At 38.5% G+C, this 23,551-nt stretch overlaps 1 pseudogene; it reads left to right on the top strand.

Moving 5' to 3' along the window:
• Positions 1–22,529: 22,529 nt before the first annotated feature.
• LOC149176606 (antifungal protein ginkbilobin-like protein pseudogene) lies at positions 22,530–23,159 on the top strand (annotated as a pseudogene).
• Positions 23,160–23,551: the final 392 nt, after the last annotated feature.

Here is a 23,551-nt window from a genome sequence, read left to right as displayed (position 1 = left end):
TACTTATGATTCAGTTAATCCATTAAATGTTGATCTTTATTTAGTGCATCAGAACTTTATTAACCATATGAACAGTCAATAGGTGCAGTAAAACAGAACAGATCCTCACACATAAGAAGCACACATGAACACCATGATATAAGGTGGAAACCCAATGTGGGTGAAAACCACCTGCTGCAAGTTGTCTCTATCTTCTATTAATAAGAAACTTTATTTTACAATAGTTCTGTACAGGTGCAGTCTTATACCAGTACACAGGCTTCTACCTGCAGAGGGCTACAACACTTTCTTGTTTTCCAGACTCTCCTAGATGGGAGCTACAACCCCCTTAGCTCTTGTACTAGCTGATCCATTTACTAGTATGTAGGTGCCTGCCTACAAAATGCTCCAATCTTCACTCGTTCCCCAGCTGCTATTAGAAGGGAGCTACCACCCCCTTTGCTCTTGTACTAGCTGATGTACTAGTACGTAGGCACCAGCCTACAATATCCTTTCATCCTCCAGGGACCACATTTCATACATTTTCAGACTGGATACTCCTGAAGCACAATACTATAATCTGAAGGCCACGTTTCATCCAATTTTCATACTGGACCCATCAATATCATTGAAGCACAAAAACAATCAATACTAGCATCATTAATCTCTGAATCACCCAATACTGAATCACTGAGACCTTGTCAACAAAATGCAGTCACCAGAACACACAGAGCAGAACACTGAACTCTGCAACAACATTCAAACCCAACTATATCATCAAAATCATGCATAAAAGTGCATACGCTACTTGGAAGTGTTGAACCAACGTGTATACGCAACTTCACCAAAGTGAACCAGCGTATATATCATCAATTACTTACTTATAACTTGATGCACTTCCTGACTTCAGAAATATCCAGATTATTACATATACAAGGATAATATGTGTGTTAGCAACCAGATCTAGTCCATCAGATCACATAAATATGAGTCATTATGAACCTAATCCATTATTAGAACTCATCCATCAACATTGAGGCTAAACACAATCAACCAAACTGAATATGTAGAATACTGACACCATTAACAGTCATCAAAACTCATCAACAACTAGAACCACCTGTATTCAAACATCATAGCTCAAATGGTATACGCTACTACAATGAACCAAACCCACGTACAAACGTGCTTTCACCAAAGCCAACCCACGTACAGATCTATAAATATTCAATCATGACTTGCAACTATTTCAAACTTAAGTTATACCGAGTTCATAACATTACATGCGTCAGTATACAAATCTAGAACAAGCATAATCAACCATATAGAGATAGTTCATTTCAAACCATTTGATCCCAATCTATCCTTAGATCTTGTTCTCCATCAACCGGTGAGATTCCTCCTTAGCTCAGATCAAGCAATGCATCATAAACCCTTTACCTGCATACTGGATCTCATACTTCATCAGATATTCAAGTCTTTTCCATTCCCTTGCCTAATGATCTTCTTCTCCTTTTATAGTCTTAGGCCTTACTCAATACCATGGTCCAAAACCATAACAAACCAATACCATGGACCCAATACTTGGGATCAGCACATCTGATGAGATACTATGGTCCAAAACCATAGGTTCAAATACCAAGGACTAACTACCATGGACCAAAACCCAATGTACACACCTTCTCTTGCATGAAAGAACGTGTATATGCATATGTGCCTTTTGATCGATGATCCCTCGTGTATACGCGACTTTGATAAGAGGAACCTGCGTATACCTTATTTTCTTCATTCTTTATAGTCTGATCATCAACTCTTTGCTACTGACCTGCTACACTATGATCTGTCATCTATGTGATTTTCCATCAAGGAGAACACTTGTCTAATAATGCCAACAATCTCCCCCTTTGGACTTGATGGCAAAGCTAACTTGTCATACTGAGAACTGTCATCTGATTCCTTTGAGCTGTCCAGCATCCCATGCATTCAGTCACATCTGATATCTCTTCTGTGGATTCATCTAGTTATAAATAAGTGAGTTGTTCTTCTACGAGTGGGTTGCCATCAAGTACAACACATGCATCATAATGCCAACAATCTCCCCCTTTGGACTTGATGGCAACAACACCAAATCACTCTCCCCCTTTGACATCAAGGGCAAAGGGTGGACCAAGATATTCTCTTTCCTTGATAAACATTCCGTTGTCCATACTCCCCTTGAGTACCTACTGAAATCTCTAAATGAGCTCCCCCTTTGTATATGCCAAGATGTACCAATCTGTCCAAGCTCCCTCTGAGTACATGCTAAAAGCTCTGTTCTTGCTTAAGTGTGTTGTTCATGCTCCCCTTGACAGTAAGCAAGGTCTGGAAAAAGATGTTCTACAATAAAGAACCTGACTCTATACATCATAAGTGACCGTCCTAGCACCAAAGACTCATACATACATCCATCACCCAACCAAGTGGGGATCATCCACCCAACCAAGTGGGGATACATCAGAAATTTACATATGACAACCAAGTACATCATTCATCCCAGGCATAGTGGGGAAACCAAAATAGGCCGTTACATGACCTTGACACCATAAAGAGATACATGACATAGAGACGAAATATTTAGAGGAAGACTTATGAAAGACATCAATAACTGATATCAGCAGCATCTGTCAATCAGCAACCATGTTTTCCTTCTGTTCTCCCTCTGCATTTGTTCCACCTGAGATCAACAGCTGTGAACCTGAACCAAGAGCTTCTAATGTAATGCCAACAAAGCATTATCAGAAGTTTGTCTGCTCCCCCTGAACCTGTGCCAGATGGTCTCTGTCAGACCCATATCAGACTCTTCTCACCTAGAGTCTGGCCCACTGATTTCATTCAAACCAACATATACGTGACTGTATCCACAGAAACATGCGTATATACGCGGATATTCCTCATAAAACTCGCGTACAACCACTTTCATATCAGCAACCTGTAAATGTCCTGTAACAAGGTATGTCTGAACATAGATATCAACTCATCCTTTTAAACATCATCATGAAATCATTCACATTATATCATATGTGTAAAACACCATAGCCATCTTATCAACAAGATCATCCATGTATCATCACTTGGGAATATCTGCATCAATCAACATATGTAAGTATCAACCTATCAATCATATAGGTAATAACTCATCATCATCATGTCTCCAACAACCAGCACTCTGTATCTTGAGTTCAAGATCATTTGTCAAGGCTTCTTTATATCATCAACATCAACAATCCTCATCAACATGAGCACCAAGAACTATAGGAATCCTGCATCATAATTGTATTATATGATCTTTATGCATATGACGACAGCAGCATATGAGTGACTCATCATCAAGTAATGAAGTTGTGTGTTCAAGCTTTGTACTTCTCCTTAGCCTTATGAAGATCACCATGTAAGCATCATATATGCATCACCAGAGAATCAACCACAAATCTGATCTGAACATCAACTATGTAACCCCAAGAATCATATGAGATTTTTTCATGGATAACTCATAATCATAGAAAGATATATCATTTAGCCATATAAGCATCATCACCAAGGACTACTAACCATAATGCCAACAATGCATTATTCAAAACATAAACTCCCCCTGAACCTGTGCCATCTGTTTACTGTCAGATCTGATCATGCATATATCAGCAAGGAGTATCACGACATCATCATCATCAAGTTAGGATAAAAAACACTTCTAAACATCTTATGAGTATCAAGACATTTCCACACATCATTAGCAGATTGTAACCATTATCAAACAGAGCAAATAATAGACTGAATCATATCAGACCCTTTTTCTGAGCCTGTCCCTTCTGCTTTTCCTCAGATTGACATATACGCGATTGTGCAGTGTCTAACTCGCGTATATACGCGACTTCCCTTTATGAAACTTGCGTATGAGATTTAGGACACTGAAGTTTTACACTTTCAGCTCCCCCTGAGTCTGTTATGTCTGTGTTGTGCTGTGTCTGAGTATATTGTGTTGTGCCACATCTTTCTGACTGTACTTCCTTCTTCTTCCATATCTTCAAATGTGATGATGTTTTCTCCTTTTGGTGTGGTGCCCGTACCTTGTTCCTGCATTCCTTTGCTATATGTCCAAGCTTGTTACATGCATAACATCTCATATGTTTCATATTCCTTCTATAGCAATCAACAGCTTTGTGACCAAACATATTGCAAGAAAAACAATATCCCTTAAAGTACCTGGAACGTGATGTTCTTTCTGTGTGATGGTCTTGAACCCTTCTACTTCTGCATCTAGCTGCAACATGTCCAAGATTATGACATACATAACATTCAACATTATTCATTGGAGGAGTAAAAGATTTTCTTTGAAGGATTTCTTTCCTTGGTTGATGGTGGGATTGACCTCTCATCTCCTTGTTGAGCATTTCAGATTTTGTATTAGAGTTCCTTGTCTTACTTTGTGAACTAGATTCACCTTCAATAGATTCATGAAAACCAAGACCAGTTTTGATAGCAGGAGACCTTTGACTACTAAGAATATCATCCAAAATCTTAGTACTATCTTGAAATCGTAAGAGCTTATCCTTTTCTTCTAATTTATCATTTAGAATATTTACCTCAACTTGAAGTTGCTCTTCCTTTTCAAGATACTGCTTCTTCATGTTTTCTTCAATATTTCTTCCTTCTTCCAACTGATGTCTTAGATCAAGAACTTCATTTTCTTGTTTTTCATGAGCTTGGAGTAGTTCTTCATTCTGCTTCTTTGATTCTTCAAGATCTTCCTTTAGCGAGAGGATCGTAGCTTCAAGCCTTTCATAGTAACTGGATCTATCTCTGAGTTTCTTGATTGTTGTGCTTCTTTCATTTACTTCATTTCTCAATGATGTCACTTCATCCTGCAACTTTTGATATTGATTTTCCTTGTCCTTGAGTAACTTCCTTACCTTGTTTCCTTCCTCTAGTTGAGCTTTTAGTTTGGTAACTTCTTCTTTGAAAGCACATTCCCTTTTGTTCAATAGATCTTGTTGTTCTCTAATTTTGTCTGTAAGCCTTCTAAATACTGCCTCTATTTGATATCTTTCTTGCTCACCCATAAGAGCAAATTCAGTTTCTTCGCTATCACTTTCATCATCTTCACATGGATGGATACCAGAGGATAACAAATTCATACCTGATAGATCTTGTTCATCTTCATTCTGAAGTGATTCTGAACCTGAAGTGCTTCTTCCACATAATCCCCAATCGATGCTCCCACTGTCATAGACTTTCTGAGATGTCTTCTTCTTCTTAGGTGCTTTCTTCTTAAGCTTCTTTCCCATTGTTCCACGGATCTCCTTCAAGCGATCAAGCTTCTACCAAAGGACCTGCTCTGATACCAATTGTTGGAAATAATACTGAGAGGGGGGGGTGAATCAGTATTATCAAATCAATAAAACTTTTCATTTCCATATTAAGATTCATATACGCTACTTCAGTTAATGGAACCCGCGTGTATACGCAACTGTATCTAATGCAACTAGCGTATATCCAGAATACTTATGATTCAGTTAATCCATTAAATGTTGATCTTTAGTTAATGCATCAAAACTTCATTAACCATATGAACAGTAAGCAGGTGCAGTAAAACAGAACAGATCATCACACACAAGAAGCACACATGAACACCATGATATAAGGTGGAAACCCAATGTGGGTGAAAACCACCTATTGCAAGTTTTCTCTATCTTCTTTTAATAAGAAACTTCATTTTACAATAGTTATCTACTGGTGCAGTCTTATACTAGTACACATGCTTCTATCTACAGAAGGCTACAACCCTTTCTCGTTTTCTAGACTCTCCTGGATGGGAGCTACAACCCCCTTAGCTCTTGTACTAGCCAATCCATTTACTAGTACGTAGGTGCCTACCTACTAAATGCTCCAATCTTCACTCGTTCCCCAGCTGCTATTAGAAGGGAGCTACCACCCCCTTTTCTCTTGTACTAGCTGATGTACTAGTACTTAGGCACCGGCCTACAATCTCCTTTCATCCTCCAGGGACCACATTTCATACATTTTTAGACTGGATACTCCTGAAGCACAACACTATAATCTGAAGGCCACGTTTCATCCAATTTTCATACTGGACCCATCAATATTATTGAAGCACAAAAACAATCAATTCTAGCATCATTAATCTCTGAATCACCCAATACTGAATCACTGAGACCCTGTCAACAAAATGTAGTCACCAGAACACACAGAGCAGAACAATGAACTCTGCAACAACATTCAGACCCAACTGTATCATCAAAATCATGCATCAAAGTGCATACGCTACTTGGAAGTGTTGAACCAACGTGTATACGCAACTTCACCAAAGTGAACCAGCGTATATATCATCAATTACTTACTTATAACTTGATGCACTTCCTGACTTCATACATATCCAGATTATTACATATACAAGGATAATATGTGTGTTAGCAACCAGATCTAGTCCATCAGATCACATAAATATGAGTCATTATGATCCTAATCCATTATTAGAACTCATCCATCAACATTGAGGCTAAACACAATCAACCAAACTGAATATGCAGAATACTGACACCATTAACAGTCATCAGAACTCATCAACAACCAAAACCACCTGTAACTTCAAACATCATAGCTCAAATGGTATATGCTACTACAATGAACCAAACCCGCGTACATACACGCTTTCACCAAAGCCAACCCACGTACAGATCTATAAATATTCAATCATGACTTGCAACTATTTCAAACTTAAGTTACACCAAGTTCAGAACATTACATGCGTCAGTATACAGATCTAGAACAAGCATAATCAACCATATAGAGATAGTTCATTTCAAACCATTTGATCCTGATCTATCCTTAGATCTTGTTCTCCATCAACTGGTGAGATTCCTCCTTAGCTCAGATCAAGCAATGCATCATAAACCCTTTACCTGCATATTGGATCTCATACTTCATCAGATATTCAAGTCTTTTCCATTCCCTTGCCTAATAATCTTCTTCTCCTTTTATAGTCTTAGGCCTTGCTCAATACCATGGTCCAAAACCATAACAAACCAATATTATGGACCCAATACTTGGGATCAACACATCTGACGAGATACTATGGTCCAAAACCATAGGTTCAAATACCAAGGACTAACTACCATGGACCAAAACCCAATGTACGCACCTTCTCTTGCATGAAAGTGCGTGTATACGCATACGCGCCTTTTGATCGATGATCCCGCGTGTATACGTGACTTTGATAAGAGGAACCTGTGTATACCTTATTTTCTTCATTCTTTGTAGTCTGATCATCAACTCTTTGCTACTGACCTGCTACACTATGATCTGTCATCTGTGTGATTTGCCATCAAGGACAAGACTTGTCTCATAATGCCAACAAGTAGTGCTTCGAGTTTGTATTTGGAGGGCTTAGCAGACAAAACCATAATATGAACAAGAAGATTAGCTTTGGAGAACCTATGCTTTGGGAGAAAGGATTAGGGGTTCTAGGAGTTAAGGGTTTTAAGGGTTTAGGAGTCAAGGGTTAAGGGTAAAGGGTTAGGGCTTCACAGGTCTAGGCATTAGAGTGTTGAGGTCTAGGGGTTTAGTGTCTAGGGGATTTAGTTAGTGGTTAGAGGTTAATGGCTTAGTGGTTAAGTGCTTCAAGCATTAAGGGATAAGCACCAAGGGTTGAAGGGTTAGGGGAGTTAGGGTAAAGTTGTTAAGGATTATGGGATTTAGGTGTCAATGGTTTAAAGGGTTAGGGGTTAGGGGTTAAGGTTTAATGGTTAAGGGTTATGGCTTAGGAGTATAGGGGGTTAGGGGTTAGGGCACTGAAGAGTTATAAGTTAGGTGTTACGGGTTAGTGTTTTATGGTTTAACGGATGAAGGGGTTAATGGGTTATGGGTTATGAGTGTAGGGGTTAAGGGATTATGTCTTTGGGGTTGAGGAGATAATGAAATTAGTGGTTATGGATTAAGGGCTGATAGCTTTTGACAATAAGGCCCCTAATCCCCTTATCAATAATATTGTGGGTTCCCATATTAATTTATGTCTTTGGGTTCCCTATAGGCTCCCTAGTCCCTATGTATGGAGGTCTTAAGGCCCCTTCTCAATCTCTAATTCTAGGATTATAGATCTCACTAAAGCATGCTCTAAACTGTCACTTATACCCATCCATGCTACCCTTATCTCCCCTTTCCCCATTCAATACACCAAAATATCCCCCTCCCCAAAATTTAATGAGAATTGAACATTTGGAGGTGGTCATTTAACAGTAGCCTCTAAAATTTTAATTATAATGTCTTTTTCATTTTTTTTTTTTTTGGGGGGGGGGTGGGGGTCGGGGGGGTTTGTCCAAAACTACCTCCAAGCATTACATTGTTGTGACTTTGGAGGGTGGTTCAAGGATTTTAAGTTAGGGGTTAGGAGTTAAGGACATTGGTGTCTAAGTGTTTAAGGGATCAAGGGGTTTATGGGTTATGATTTATGAGCGTAGGAGTTTAGGGATAAGGAATTTAGTGGTCATGGTTTAAGGGTTTATCAGTTGTGATAATTATGGCCATAATCTCCTTATCACAACTATTGGAGGTTCCCCTATCAATTTCTCTCATTCCCTTCCTTCTAGGCCTCCTAAACCTTATTCCATGAGGTGCTAAGGTCCCTTCTCATTCTCTAATTCTAGGATTATATATATTATTAAACCATGCTCGAACCTCTCACTTCTACCGATACATGCTACACTTATGTCCCCTTAGTTCCCCATTATATACACTAAAATATCCCTCTCCAAAAAAATTAGTGCGAATTAAACATTTGGAGTTGGTCATTTAACAACCACCTCTAAAAATTTAATTATAATGACTCTTCTTTTGTGGTGGTGGGGGGGGGGGGGGGGGGGAGTGTTGCTAGTCCAAAACTCCCTTTAAAAGTTACACTATTGTGACTTTTAAGGGGTGATTTAAAAAAAAACCCTTTAAAACTCAAAATAATTGAACTTCTGGAGCTGATTTCACTACCCCCGACCCCCCCCCAACCCCAAAAAAAAAAAAAAATCATGAGAAATGAACTTTTAGAGGTGGTTGTTAAATGATTACCTCCTAATGTTCAATTATCATGAATTTTTATGTGGGACTTTCAAAAACTATCTCCAAAAGTTAAATTACCATGAATTTTAGGAGGTTTTAGAAAGCAACCATGAAAAATGTATTTTGGGGAAGTCATTTAAACTGCGCCACCCACCCCCCCCCCACACACAACAAAAGTCATGAGAAAACAATTTGATAGGCAATTGTTAGAAATTAAATTCAAGAAAAAGGTTCAATTTTCATGAATTTCTTGGGGGGGGGGGGGTTCAAAAATTGTCATGAAAAATATATTAGGGGAAGTTATTTAAACTTTGCCCCCTTCAATCATCCCATCGCCACCCGGCCAAAAAACATTGAAAGTTGCGAGAAAACAATTTTAGAGATTGTGATTGGAACCATCCCCCCCTTTTGGCTTGAGGTGGCCTGACCGAGGTTTAGAGTTATTTAGCCAAACATATCCCTATACTATTGGCCCTTTCGGTAATAACTTGTGGAGCGTGGACTAAGGTCTCACCCGAAGTAGTATGGGGGGATGCTAGAACCAAGTTTCTGCACCCTTGAGATGTTTGAGAGGTCGATTTAATCCAACTGTGAATACCTTCGTGTAGGTCACTTCATGCACTTTCCTAACCCTCGAGGCCTTCACGATCTGTTATAATCGCCTTCATGTAGCCCTAACCAGGGGTTGAGGTGATTTCACACTGCTAAAGCAACGATATGCGATATTTCCCCAAGTTACACCACATATCTTACTTATATTCTTATAATAGCCAGTTATCTTCGCATAAACAGATACTTCATCTTATATTCACTTTGTCAAAACATTCATATAAGTTCACATACCGTATAGACAGTAGAAATGCAGTTTATATCTGACAAATTCAATGCAAAAAATAGGAAAAAGATACACATAAATGAGGTAAAGCTTCTCTTTATTAATGCTTCAATCGGGTACAGACTCAACGTGCCCTATGCACTCAGCTGCAGTGGTCTGTGCACTCAACTGTGGACTATTGGGCCTCTTCTCACTCAGCTGCAAAGCCTTCTCCTACTCTAGGACCCGAAGATAGGACTCAACGCTTCAATTGAGACTCAATTATTCATCAGTAGATCTTCGGTTGTTCACCTATTTACAACTTAGAACCTCTCTCTATTTATACAATCCCATGGTCTGCGAACCATGGGTAGATCTCTAAACCCAACATTTCATTACAAAAATGAGGGCAGACAAACCTATGACTCATTTACAATATTCACGCTCTGTGCCCATAAAACACGGAGTCTTTGCATCGGATATGGTCAACATCTGGGCTTTAAGCACCATAACTTGCCCTTGGGGATCCCCCGCCCAACCAGCACCTAACGCAAACATCATGACTCACCCTCAAGTGACTCTATCAGTGTGGAGATCTTCGCGTGGAGACCTCCCAACTCTGTCTGAACTACTACAAGCTCAGCAGGGCACTGAGAAGCTACCTGTTGTATCTTTTGTATGCATTGTTCATAGACTGTTGTATCAGAACTACTCTCCTACACCTGGTCATAGTCCCACGCCTCGTTTAAGCTACCTGGTGCACTAAGACTATGCTTTGGTTGTTTAGTTAGATAGCTAGGCCACCCATGTATCGCTTCAACCAACTGCCATTCACATTGCCTGGGAAATGTTCTCCATTTAGCTTTACCAACTACACTGTGTCTCCACCCGTGACCTCCTTAATAACATACGGTCTCGGCCAATGCATTTTGAATTTTCCCAAGAATTTATCAAACTTACAATCATATAGTAACACCAAATTGTTCATCTTGAAGGTGTGCAACTTAATATGTTGACCGTGCCGCCTTTTTGCACTCCTTTTGTACCTACTGATGGAATCTAGCCAAAAAATGTTATTCTTCGAGTTCCTCCAACTACATGAGTCTCTCCTCCAGGGATCCGCAATCCATCATACCTATGAGCATTGCTATGCATAGACTAGGCATGATATACTCCATTGGCATTACAGCTTCCACTCCATAGACCAGTCGGAAAGGTGTCTGTCCTGTCAGTTTCTTACACGTCATCCTTTAATTGCACAGTTATGCCAGGGATCTCAATCTATGGTCCTTGAACCTCGCGATGGCCTTCTGTTTCTAGAATGTTAATGTTGCATAGATCCTCGTCGTCTTCTTCAGCATTTACATTATAACATTCTAGCATGCAGCTCAGTTGAGTAGCCCATTTAGGCTAAATCGATTCTATCACCTCCTATACTATCCTAAAGATAGTTGATTTTGCCTCTTGTAGCACATCATCAACAATGTCCCACCAACGATCCTCAAAAGTGAAGGTTGACAAGAACCCTTCACGTAGGATATCCCATGGTGAAGCTCCGTCTCCATATACCAGTTCATGGGTATAACATCTAGGGTATGACAGAATAGGTGCACCCAATCAGATTGTGGCTTTTCCCCATAGACCTTTGTCCACTTGGCCAGGTGCATGCACAAATCATCACGTCCATTATACTTGTCTATTAGTCACATTTTAGGCTTCCCAAAACACATGCGCATCATTCTCCTGCATTCATGCCAGTCCTCAAAGCTTCCTTGGTGTGTACCCCACCACATCGTGGGTGTAGTGCACGGTACCCACTTCAAAGCCTGGAAATGTTGCTATTTCAGCACCTCCCTTTCAAAACTGTCCAAGAAAGCATCTACCTCACCTAATCCATCATAAGTAGGGAGATCCCTCACTTCTATCGATATGCAGTGCAACGATCTTCTCATCATATTGTAGTTCAACATGGTTACCTCATATAACTTCTTCTATCATCGCTCTATCTCTTCATCTGAATCTGACGTACAGGAGCTTTCACACTTCCATGAGATTCCCCATCCATGGTGGGGTTTACCCAAATTTTCTTTCGCATAGTTATTTTGTAGATGCAGTCCAAATCATCGTCACTTTCATAGTCATGCACCAACTATGTATAGCGCAATCCCTCAATAATGTCCAAAGGTATAACTACGCATAGAGACTTCTTCTTAGAAATCGTCTTTCGCTTCTTCAGATTAACCATGTCATTCAGATCAGTGGCCCAATCAATTCCTAAGATCGTGGGGTAGCGATTGTTGTCATCAATAATATCTATCACTTCAAATTCTACTGGTGTGCTCACCGCTTCAATATCTACAGTGATTCCCTCCAATCTCCCCATATGTATTATCGTTTGTTGGTTCACCATTCATGGCTGGATAGGAGACCATTATAGCGTATGCCTTCCCATGCACTCCTATGTCTTCTTCAGTAGAACGTTCGTGTATGATCCTAAGTCCAGAAATACTTGGTCCATCTCATATTCTCCAATTTGCACGGTCTACCTCATTTCCCTTCCCATCATCGTCGTATGTTTTCCAATCTTCCAAACTATCATGCAGTAGCTTCATGCATGTTTCAAGGAACATTGTAAGCATAGATGGGTCCATTTTCGGCTTTGATCCATATTTTCTTTGTGAAGTGGAGGCATCAGCGTAGCTCTTCTTAGCTTCCATGAAGGTTTCCTTAGCCTGCTCCAAATCAAACTCTACTTCTTTTGTCGGAGCCTTACGAACCCAAGTACTATCCTCAAGCTACATTCTTTAATCATCTCCTATCGCGATTCCACCTCAGACCACAATGTTCACATTTAGATCTTCCTCGCACAGCTTAGACCTCATCATCTGCAAATTCTGAGTTGGGGGAGGTCGTAGTGCTTCATTGTTGTGTGTCCTAGCTATCTGCATAGGACAATCCTTCATTTCCTGATAAAACAAGGTACAATAAAGACATGATGGGTTTGTTGGATTCATACAATCATGGGCATAATGTCCTAGCCCTCCATAATTGTAGCATATCAGTTATCCACGACCTCTTCTAGGTCCTCCTCCACCTCGGTCTCACTTGTGCCCATGGAATCTAGTTCGCGCCATTCCTGCATTCTAGTCAAGGGGCTGGGATTCGACCTGAACTCTATAGGTGGGAGTTCTATCCATCATCATCTCATAGCTTCTATAAATGCACTCATCATTTCCAACCAATCTGCAAAAATTATAGAACAATTGTTGTGAATTTTGTGTGTACTTTTGTTACAAATGGTAGTTGTCCGTAGCATGCTTTCCTCCTATTTGACAAACCGCGCACCACAAAGCAGGCACCGTGCTAGGTCTTGCTTGTGCCTATGGTCTTAATGACATCGGTGCTCCCCCCGCAAGGTAATTAGAAAATATCAGGCAGTGGTCTTTGTCATGACCCTGACCCTTACATTTAACACACCATACCTCTTCGCTCACTTATGGTTAGGTTGTCTTGTCCTGTTTTAGACTCTGCATCTCAAGGCATAAGTTTTTCAACTGTGTGTGCATCAGCTGAACTCCCAAGTTAAGATCATGTATCAAGGTCTCATGCAGCCTCATCGTGATCTCCAAGGCCTCTGCCTGAGTCGTTAACCTCTTTTGCGACAACGCGTTCCTCAAATGCCACATTAGCGATGCTACAAACCATTCATGGTACTATCCATTCATCAAAGTCATATTAACTTCGTGAATTGTGCATTTCAGCCTCTGACCCAACTCCCAATGAGTCTCGCCTAGTAGCATTGTGATCTCTCTGAATCCAATGATCGACTTTGCGTCTGACTTCTGCCTGCTAAATTCTCTGTTCAACGCAATTTGGATATTCGTAATCCCCGCATTCGGATTGTCATTAGAATGCTTTATATACCAGGTCAGTACGCGATGCTAGAAAGCACTGACCAACTTTCCTTTCTTTATATTATCATCTGTAACTCCCTGCGGTTCCCATACAGCTCTTATCATGAACCAAAACTGGTATGGATCTTCATTTCCTACTCCCTTAAACAAAGGAAACTTTATTGTGCTTGCCATATTCACTTGCGGTGGTAGCAGAGGTGGTATGGGTGAATATCGAGGTGAAGGCGGTGAGGCTAGTGATTGTGTGAGTGGGGGTGATATGCATGGAATCCTTTGCCTTATCAAATTGATCGAACTTCACAGCGAGACGTTCACGAGCTCTTCCTCATCCCTTCGTAGAGGTGAAATCAATGGACTATTTTCTAGTCCCTTACTTCCTTCGTTTCTGTACGTTTTTCCACTTCATGTAGCTTTGGACATCAAGGTAATTGCATAACCCTCTTTTCATACAATAACATTTTAATCCAAGTATTCAGAGACTTTACATACTTACCTCGTGATCCTTTGAGAAAGTGTCGATCTGCCTTGCTATAGCTAACTGAAGTGTCTATTGCGAACTCAGTAATGAATCCTCCTATAATCTAATCGAGCTAGTGAACAATAGCACGTGTGATCTTATCCTTCGATGCTTCCAATCTGTGCACCAACTCTAGGGTCCACACAATAGGATTGTTGAGCTTCCACCTTCCTTGGCTAGCTGCTAGCTTTGTGATCCACTCATACAACTTAGTAGGGAAAGATGCGAAGAAAATTTTGTGGATCTCTGTGTACAGGTAGCAGTCTAACCACTCTTGTTTTGTCAGACGTGGATTCCTGTTCTCCTACACCACAAACTCATGAACTCTCCTGTCCAACCAACCTTCAATTTCCTTCTTAGTTGGATTCCAATGATACGACATCAGACATCTCTATGTAGATTTCGGTCCTGACAATGGAAGCATTTGTTGGTTTGAGTGGGCCTGACCCGGGTTGAGAGTTATTTAGTGAAACAAATCCCTGTACTACTGGCCATTTCGATAATAGCCCGTAGAGCACGGACTAATGTCTCAACCAAAGCAATATGGGGGGATGCTGGAACCAACTTTCTGTACCCTTGAAATGTCTGAGGGGTCAGTTTAGTCCAACTATGAATACCTTCACACAGGCCACTTCGTGCACTTTCCTGGCCCTTGAGGCCTTGCCGATTTGTTATAATCTCCTTCGCATAGCCCTAACTAGGGGTTGAGGTTATTTAACATTGGTAAAGTAGCGATCTGCGATAGTTCCCCAAGTTACACCATGGATCTTACTTATCTTTTTATAATAACTAATTATCTTCGCGTAAACATATTCTTTACCTTATATTCACATTATCAACACATTCATAGAAGTTTGCACATCATATAGAAAAAATAAATGCAATTTATATCCGACACATTGAATGCACAAAATAGGAAAGCTATACACAGAAATGATGTAAAACTTCTCTTTATTAATGCTTCAATCCGTTACAAACTCAACCTACTCTACGCACTCAGCTGTAGGGGTCTGTGCACTCAACTGCAGACTATTAGGCCTCTGCGCACTTAGTTGCACAACCGTCTCCTACTCTATGACCCAAAGACATGACTTGACGCTTCAACTAAGGCTCAATTGTTCATCATTAGATGTTCAGTTATTTGCCTATTTACAACTTAGAGCCTCACTCTATATATACAATCCCATGGTCTGCGAAACATGGGTGGATCTCTAAACCCAACATTACATTACGAAAATGAGGACGGGCAACCCTATGACTCATTTACAATATTCATGCTCCGTGTCCATAAAACACAGAGTCTTTACTTCGGATATGGTCAAAATCTGGGCTTTAAGCACCAAAACTTGCCTTGGGGGATCCCAACCCCGCCCCTAAAGTTCAATGTTACGACCTTTTGTGGGGGTTTTAAAAAAACCTCCATGAAAATTATATTTAGGGGAAATAATTTAAAAAATGCCTCCAAAATTCATGAGACAACAATTTTAGAGGCAGTTGCTGGAAAACCCCCCGAAAAGGTTAAAATTTGTAGGGCTTTTGGGAAATTTTTCAAAAACCACCCTTAAATCCTTCAAAACACTTTAATAGGTGGTTTTCGAAATTCTCTCGCAAGCCAAACAACCCCTAGAGGCATCTTTTGCACTAGTGTAGGTTCCAATACATCTCAAGTGCCAAGTGTTAGTGCATTTTAAGTGCTAAATATTTCATTTTTACTTCTCTCCTAGTTTCTGATAATTGATCTCAAATAACTTTAATCTTAAACCATACCAAACCATGCCAACACATGCCAAATCATACCAAGGCATAACAATACATGCCACAGATGCTAATACTTTCCAAGTTACAATACATTGTAAGTGTCGATGTGTGTCAGGGAGTGTTACGCATGCTATGGAGTCATACGGCATGTCAAAGAGTGTTAATGTGACCGAGAGAGTGCCAATTCATACCAAGGAGTGTTAGGGAGTACTAGAGAAACATTAGGGAGCATTAGGTCAAAATTCATGAAAATGAATGACTATGAGGGTGTGCCAAGGAGTGTCAACAAGTGTTAGGCATGCCAAGGAGGGAGTGACAAGGTATGCTAGGTAGTGGTAAGGCATGCTAGGGAATACCAGGGCATGTCAAGAAGTGCTATAATGTGATAGGAAGTTACAAGGTGTGCTAACATGTGCCAAATAGGGGCAAGGCATGCTAGGTTCTTAGGCATGCCAATATTTGTAGGGTGTGCCACCAATGTCAAGGAGTGTCAAGGAAACAAAAGGGAGAACTAAGCTAAAATGGTGGTGGGTGTGTGTTACATTCTTTCCATGACTAGAATATTTTGGACCCTATAATAGGTGGGAAGACATACCTATGGGTTTTTGTATGGGATTCACACATTATTTTGGGCATGAACATTTTCTTCCTATGGTATTTTGTAGCTATGGTTGAGGGAAACAAGGTTATGTTTTAATCTAGGGTTAATGGATTGGGGTTTATCAATGCTTCCACATGCACATATATGTGTTGTGACATTGAAAGGAAAATAATGAAAAATCAATGTGGCAGTCCCAATTTTGGGATCCAGTGGAGAATCCGTGTGTATTTGTTTTATGTTCTCGCCATTGTATATTCTTCTGTTTTAATAATTCATTTGCAAGTAATTTTTGTACAGGGTTAAAATATACAAATGCAAGGAAATGAAATAATAAGAGGGTTAATAAGTCATGAATTTACCTTTTCCAAAAGGGGCATACAAGGCAAACTAACAATAAGTTCCAGTACATGCCAAGTGCCAATGCGTACCAAGTGTTAATGTATGTTAATGTCTACCAAGTGTTAATGTATGTGAATGCATGCCAAGGTGTTCTAGGGCATGCCAAGGACTACAAGGCATGCTAACACATGCTAGGGGAGTACTATGTTGTGCTAAGGCACTCTAACATGTGCTTGGGCATCCTAGTCATGAAAAGATGTTATAAATACAAAGATGTTCCAAGACATGCGAGGTGCCAAGGAATGTTAGTGTGTGCCCAAATATGTGAAGGTTTGACATGAGTGTTGAGGAGTGATAGGTTTCTCTCATTAATATAATTGACAAAGCTTGATTATGTATTAAAGAATATGGTTCCTACACATACTAGTGGAAATTCATCTAAAGGGAATTTGCTAGACAATAAACCTAACATAGACTAATCATGCGTTGACTCATCAGAAAGCTATATACTTAGTCCTTGAGATAAATAATAAACAATAATTACTTCTTATCTTGGGTCTTGATTCTTACTTCTTACATCACGTCAAATTCTACCAAGCACAGAGATTCTATGACAACCTAATATCATTGAATGTTTTTGTGTTTTGGGTGAAGAACAACAATATTCGTAAGAGACTGACAATGTGTAGTCAATGATCGTGGTGAGATAAGGATTTGAGGTTTCTTTTTTTTTTCTTTTACTCTCACCTACGCATGTAATAGACATTTGATTTTTTGGTTTCATTACATAATTTTCTTTAGAATTGCTAGGTCAAATTTATATTTCTCATCCCATTTTCTATTAATTGTGACTACTCAAGTTTACTATTTCAATTGTATTATCTTCGTGGTTGGGGATTTTCCACACATTTCATGAGTTTGTAAAATTTTATTTCTATCATTAAATATTTAATTTAATTACACATTGTTTTAATAACTTGGATTAACTGTAGTGCTCACCTTTGCGCTTGTTTCTTTGAATGAGTGTGACTATGAGAGGCATACGCACCTTCTTCTATGGTATGTCAATCATAAACATGTAAGGTTTGAGTGTACGCCCTCGTTTTATTTTGTTCTTATTTTCTATCCTAAATTCATTCTATAGAATTAGGGATTTAATTATGAAATGTAGTGTCAAGAATTTTTTTAAGGTCCATACAACCCTTTATGATAGTCTCCTTCGTGTTCAGCTAAGAGGACATTGTAACCATTATATTGTATCTATGGATTCCTTGTTGGTACTCCTATCGTGTTTGAGGCTCAAGACACTACAATACAGCTTGACCTTTCTAAGCGGTGATGTTAGAGTATGCATCCCTTTGGTGCATTCCTTTTATAAGGAGTATATATATATATAAGAACTTACTAGGTTATCAAAGTGTTGGTATTCTGTCTCTCTTTAGCTAATGTTTAATAGTCCATCATATTTATCCTCACTCCTCATGTTGTTTCCAAGCTCAATCAAGGCCCTTCCTCATGACCCTTGTTGTAACCATTTTTTTTTGTTATCTGGCATGGTTCTCATGAAATGACTATTATGTAATTAGGAATAAGAACAATTTGCTCCTTTAGGATTTGTTAGTAACCATGAATTGTATTATTGAACTATGTTCTATTTATAGCTTGCTTCAAAAAGTTTTGAAATGTAATTCTATCCTCTGAAGATTTAACTACATATTTGTATATTTGTGTGAGGTAAATTAGGTTACCATATCTGTATTTGTAGCACTGTGAGTTATATTGGTAAACTTACAACTACAATTTTTTTTCACATTGAATTTTTTTCTTTATTGAGTTGTTACTTTAGTATTTGTATTAACATGTTTATATTTTATATTGGCTACTCATATAAATACAATTCTATTATGTCTTATTTATTTCCTTCATAAAGTTTCTCAATGTTTCAATACCGTTTCTCTTTCCATCTATGCAAAGGTGAGTGAAATGCTCATTGTGTGTCTATAACAGTGAATGAACTATTTGTTCTTGTTATTGTTCTTAGATACTATTCGTTGGTTCACCTCATATTGGAAATATTTATCTGTATTATTATTTTTCCTTTAAACAAGTTGTTGGGAGCCATATTGAAACACAAGCAACATCTTAATCTGTGAAGTAACTAGTAAGTAATTAAAAAAAATCTTAACCATTAATCTATAAGGTTCACTATGTTCCATTTCTAGCCTGAAACTTGGTTACCAGAGCTTAATGCTATAGCACAATAAGTGTCGATGATCTTTTAATTTCCGGCGGTCTATTAGCAACATGAATCCAAACTTTATACTACATAATTCCACTAATTAGTTTATGGTTAATTCTTTTCAGTTCCTTAGCTATCCCCAATCGCGTTCACTTTCTTCATCAACAACTATCAAATAACTACCTTTCAAACTTATAATAATAATCTCTTAAGCATATAATTTATAGGTAACATAATTTAAATTCTATAGACATAAAATACTATGCTTAATGCACTAGATATGTCCTTAGTTCCTCTCTTTTTCTACGTTAGCATACATAAATAAAACAATTCTAATATCAACCTTAAGTACAATTGAACCAACTAATTATAATTATGTGCATTATTGTAGCAAGGTGCTAATTCATGTAACTATATTTTAATATAGTAATGTACATGCTTTTGGGATCAACAATAAAGTGAGTCTCTAAGTTGAATCACATTTCAATACACAAAATCACATTTCAGATTACCAAGTACGTGCATCTCTAGGATAATTCAAATTTCGTAGAACTATGTTTTTGATGCTAATAACTTTGAAACACAGTATCTACACAAGACTTCTTCTCATAGGAGAATAAAATAATAACTGATAGCAATAGATTCACCAATAGGGGTACTTGGAAATTTCACAACTTTTTCCACCTAACATAGAACTTTATTCCTCGAGTTCACTCCTAAGTTGAAAAGTTCATGCCACGGTATGAAGCCCCTCCATTGATCCCTTCAATAGGTATTTAATACCTTTCTTTCATTATTAATTTGCTTCAATGATTTGCCACTTTTGTGGTCCTTTTTGTTCACTTTCCTACGTTTTTTCATAAAAGCCTCTCTTTCTCTTCTGCGACTCTTTATGCTTATCCAAGCTTAGCATATTTCCCCAGCTAAGCAATCTAATGGACTTTCTATCCTATCCATTAAAACTTATTTACAATATTTTCTAGAATCATTATCATGAAAGAATTATAATCTCATTTAGCAATGAGATTTTGGTTTTTCTTTCTTTGGAAAGACTCTCATATTCAATTGTTTCATTATCGAATAATTCAATTCCTTATATTTATTTATTAAATATTTATTTATTTACATAAACCTTTCAATGGCTAAAAGATGATATTTATTTTAATTTTTATTTAGCATATTATTTTTAATATTTTATATTCATAGTACAGGTATGCTAATTTTGGATCTACATAGTTGCAAGAGGAATTAAATCTTTTGAAATGCAAAAAGTATAAAATTTTAAAATAAGTTTATAAGTGGAGAGTTGTAATTCTATGTTATTAATAGATCAAGTGTTAAACAAGTATCATTATATATGTGTGTATGTGTGTGCGCGTGGGCTAATTATGGAAAGAGTATGCCATCTCTTTCATCTTCAGCAACATGATAATATAATATTTTATGTGTAACTATTTCCCATTTGTTTTATATAAAATATATCTTTACCAATATCTTGTTCCAAAATTATCTCATTTGAGGTTTTGTGTGGGCACACACACAATGAAATCACAAATTTCATGTTGTGAGTTTTGAGATTCTTAACCTACCTTTTAATCATGGCAGTTGGGGCCTTTAAGACAATCCCTCTTTCAACTTGGCACTGCTTCTAAAAAAAATTTGCGATCACTTAGAAGTGATGGCCTCTGGAATCGAATCATCATGGCTAAATATCTCGAGAGTAGGGATCTCATTCGTTGGCTACATGTTGGTGCTCGAGGCCCTCCTTATATCTCTTTATCATGGCACAATCTCCTTCACACTAAGAATTGGTTGTTTGGGAATCTCAGATGGGTCATTGATTTGGGGCCTATCTCCATCTTGGAGATAGGCCTCGACTCGGTCTCATGTAGGATTAGTATGCATTTATTAATTCCTCCTCTCATTACATTTGCGAACAATCATAAAAAATTTGTGATTAAAAATATTTCAAATGCTTATCTATCCTATCCTTCATTCTCTCATTGGAACGATGCCACTGAGTTAGAGATTTTAGATCCCGTGGTTCTCAAATGAAAATTATATATTACCAACCTCAAACACTCGAATTTATTTGGTTTGGTGGCTCACATGAGGGAAAGGTAATTGTTCATGAGGCATATCTAACAAACATTGAGCCCACGAGACATATTTTGTTTTTCTCTTTTCTTGCTAAGTCCTGAAAAGGGAATTTTCCTCTTAAACTCAAGTGTTTTTAGTGGTTGGTAATACAAAACCATATTCTCAGAATGAGGGCTCACAAGGATGCATCCTTTGCCTTTGCTCTTGAGAGGACATCTATTACCTTTTCATCCATTGTAGCTTTGCGACATAGGTCTTGACATGTGTTCTACACTTGATAAACTCTTCAACACAAACATTGTCACTTGCCTTGGTAGGGGGAGAATGGATCATCAAACCGATAAGACAAATTTGGCTTTCTTTATTATTTTGTAAATTTTATGATCTAGGAATGCTCTTACCTTTGAGAAAGTTTTGAGAATCATATATGGAGGACAAGTTGTGGAATCATATATGGAAGACCACTTCAGTTGTTTGATTTTTTTTGACTCTGGCATTTTGCAATGGACAAGTCGATCGATTCTTGTCATGATTTCTGGTATAATGTGTTTTATGTAAACATTTTGTCTCTATTTTCGAATTGTTGTATGTTTTAGCTATGCATTCCATATCATCGTAACAACAATCTACATTTTTGTATGGGAGTAAGTTTCAATTTTATAGAGGACTTGTTATGGTACAAGGATATAAGTTTTAAATGGAGAGATAGTGAGAAAACCCATTCTCTAGAATATGTACTTTCTCTACAAAATTAATTGAAAACGGACACCAACCAACCACTTAAAATTTTAATAATTCTGAAAAGATAGAAATGGGACGCGTATTAGCCCATTAGTTTTATTAAATAACTTGTCACATCATCTTTAATTATTTTTCATATCTTTAGTCACACGGTGGTGTTATGAGAATGTACATGTGAACGACTAGGGGGTGGATGATGCGGTGGTCGTCGTGTGTGACCCACATGGATTACAATTTGCGCCCACTCCACTCATGATGGGGACAACAGTCTAGTCAGGACAGGCGGCCAGCCGGCTAGAATGAGTCGTGCATTTCGGGACCATCTACCGACGTCCAACACACATGAGTTATCCATAACTCTACCCACAGGGAGGCCTATAAATGGAGGCTGCCTCAACACATTGATAATCACATTTCCCATTGTAGAGGTTATATATATCATTCGAGATGAGGTACTCATTTGCTTTTGCATTGGCAGTCATGGTAGTAGCTGCACTGGTTGTGGGCAGTGCTGTAGGCACGCCCAATACAAACTTCGTATCGTCTGCGTGTAACACGCAGAAGATCCCAAGCGGAAGTCCCTTTTATAGTACTCTCGGATCCCTCCTCGTAGATCTAGAGGGAAACACTGCCTTCAGCGGTTACGACTACAAAGCATCGCGCGCAGGCTCACCCACCGCCTATGGGCGTGGGGTTTGCAATCAGGGAATCTCTCAGTCTGATTGCACCGCTTGCCTTAAAAACCTTGGGGGCCGCATCTGGAACATTTGCGGCAACGCCATCGGTGCTCGAGTTCAGCTAACTGACTGTTTCATCCGCTACGAGCAGTACAGCTTCTAGTTATGTCAATCTCTAGTGCCCAACTGCGCGATACGCATCGAATATCTCATATCTTCTCTATCTATGTTTCAATAAAACGTGATTCTCTGAGCAAGAGAATCTGATGCTGTGCTATTCTCGCCAGTCGCTATCTAAATCCTTCATATAATATAATAAAACTATCGTGCAGTCTCTTATTTTATTTTTCGTTCCGCTGTCGCTGCCAATAATTTCATTCATTTTCACGGTGTCACCGCTTTTGTTTTCAACATTTTAAAAGAAATCTGGCTGAAACTAAGTACCATGAAAAATTACGTGCACATAATATTGTTCAGTGAAATGTGGTTATTCTTCCTGCATGTAGTTGTCAGTTTCGGTATTCTTAAATTGATCTTACTTCATAAAGTATTTATCGTAGTTTTTAATATTTGTATTCCTATGCTGTAACTGATGTCATATTTTATATGATTTTCCATATATTTAGTCCACTGATATCCTGATAATTGCATAATTAAAATGTAGTTACTGTAATGTTTACCTGCATAGTGTAATTTTGGTTAATCAGTTGAAAAATCGAAAAGTAGTTAACGTAAATTGATAAATTTAATTAGAAGAGAGGAAAAAGGTTGGA

Source organism: Pinus tabuliformis, chromosome 4_1 (assembly GCF_031772625.1).
Source record: "Pinus tabuliformis cultivar Carrire ecotype Pingquan chromosome 4_1, CPIR1, whole genome shotgun sequence".
In the NCBI taxonomy this organism is placed as follows: Eukaryota; Viridiplantae; Streptophyta; class Pinopsida; order Pinales; family Pinaceae; genus Pinus; species Pinus tabuliformis.
Note: the sequence above shows the minus strand (reverse complement) of the source record. Positions and strands in the feature narration are given on the sequence as shown.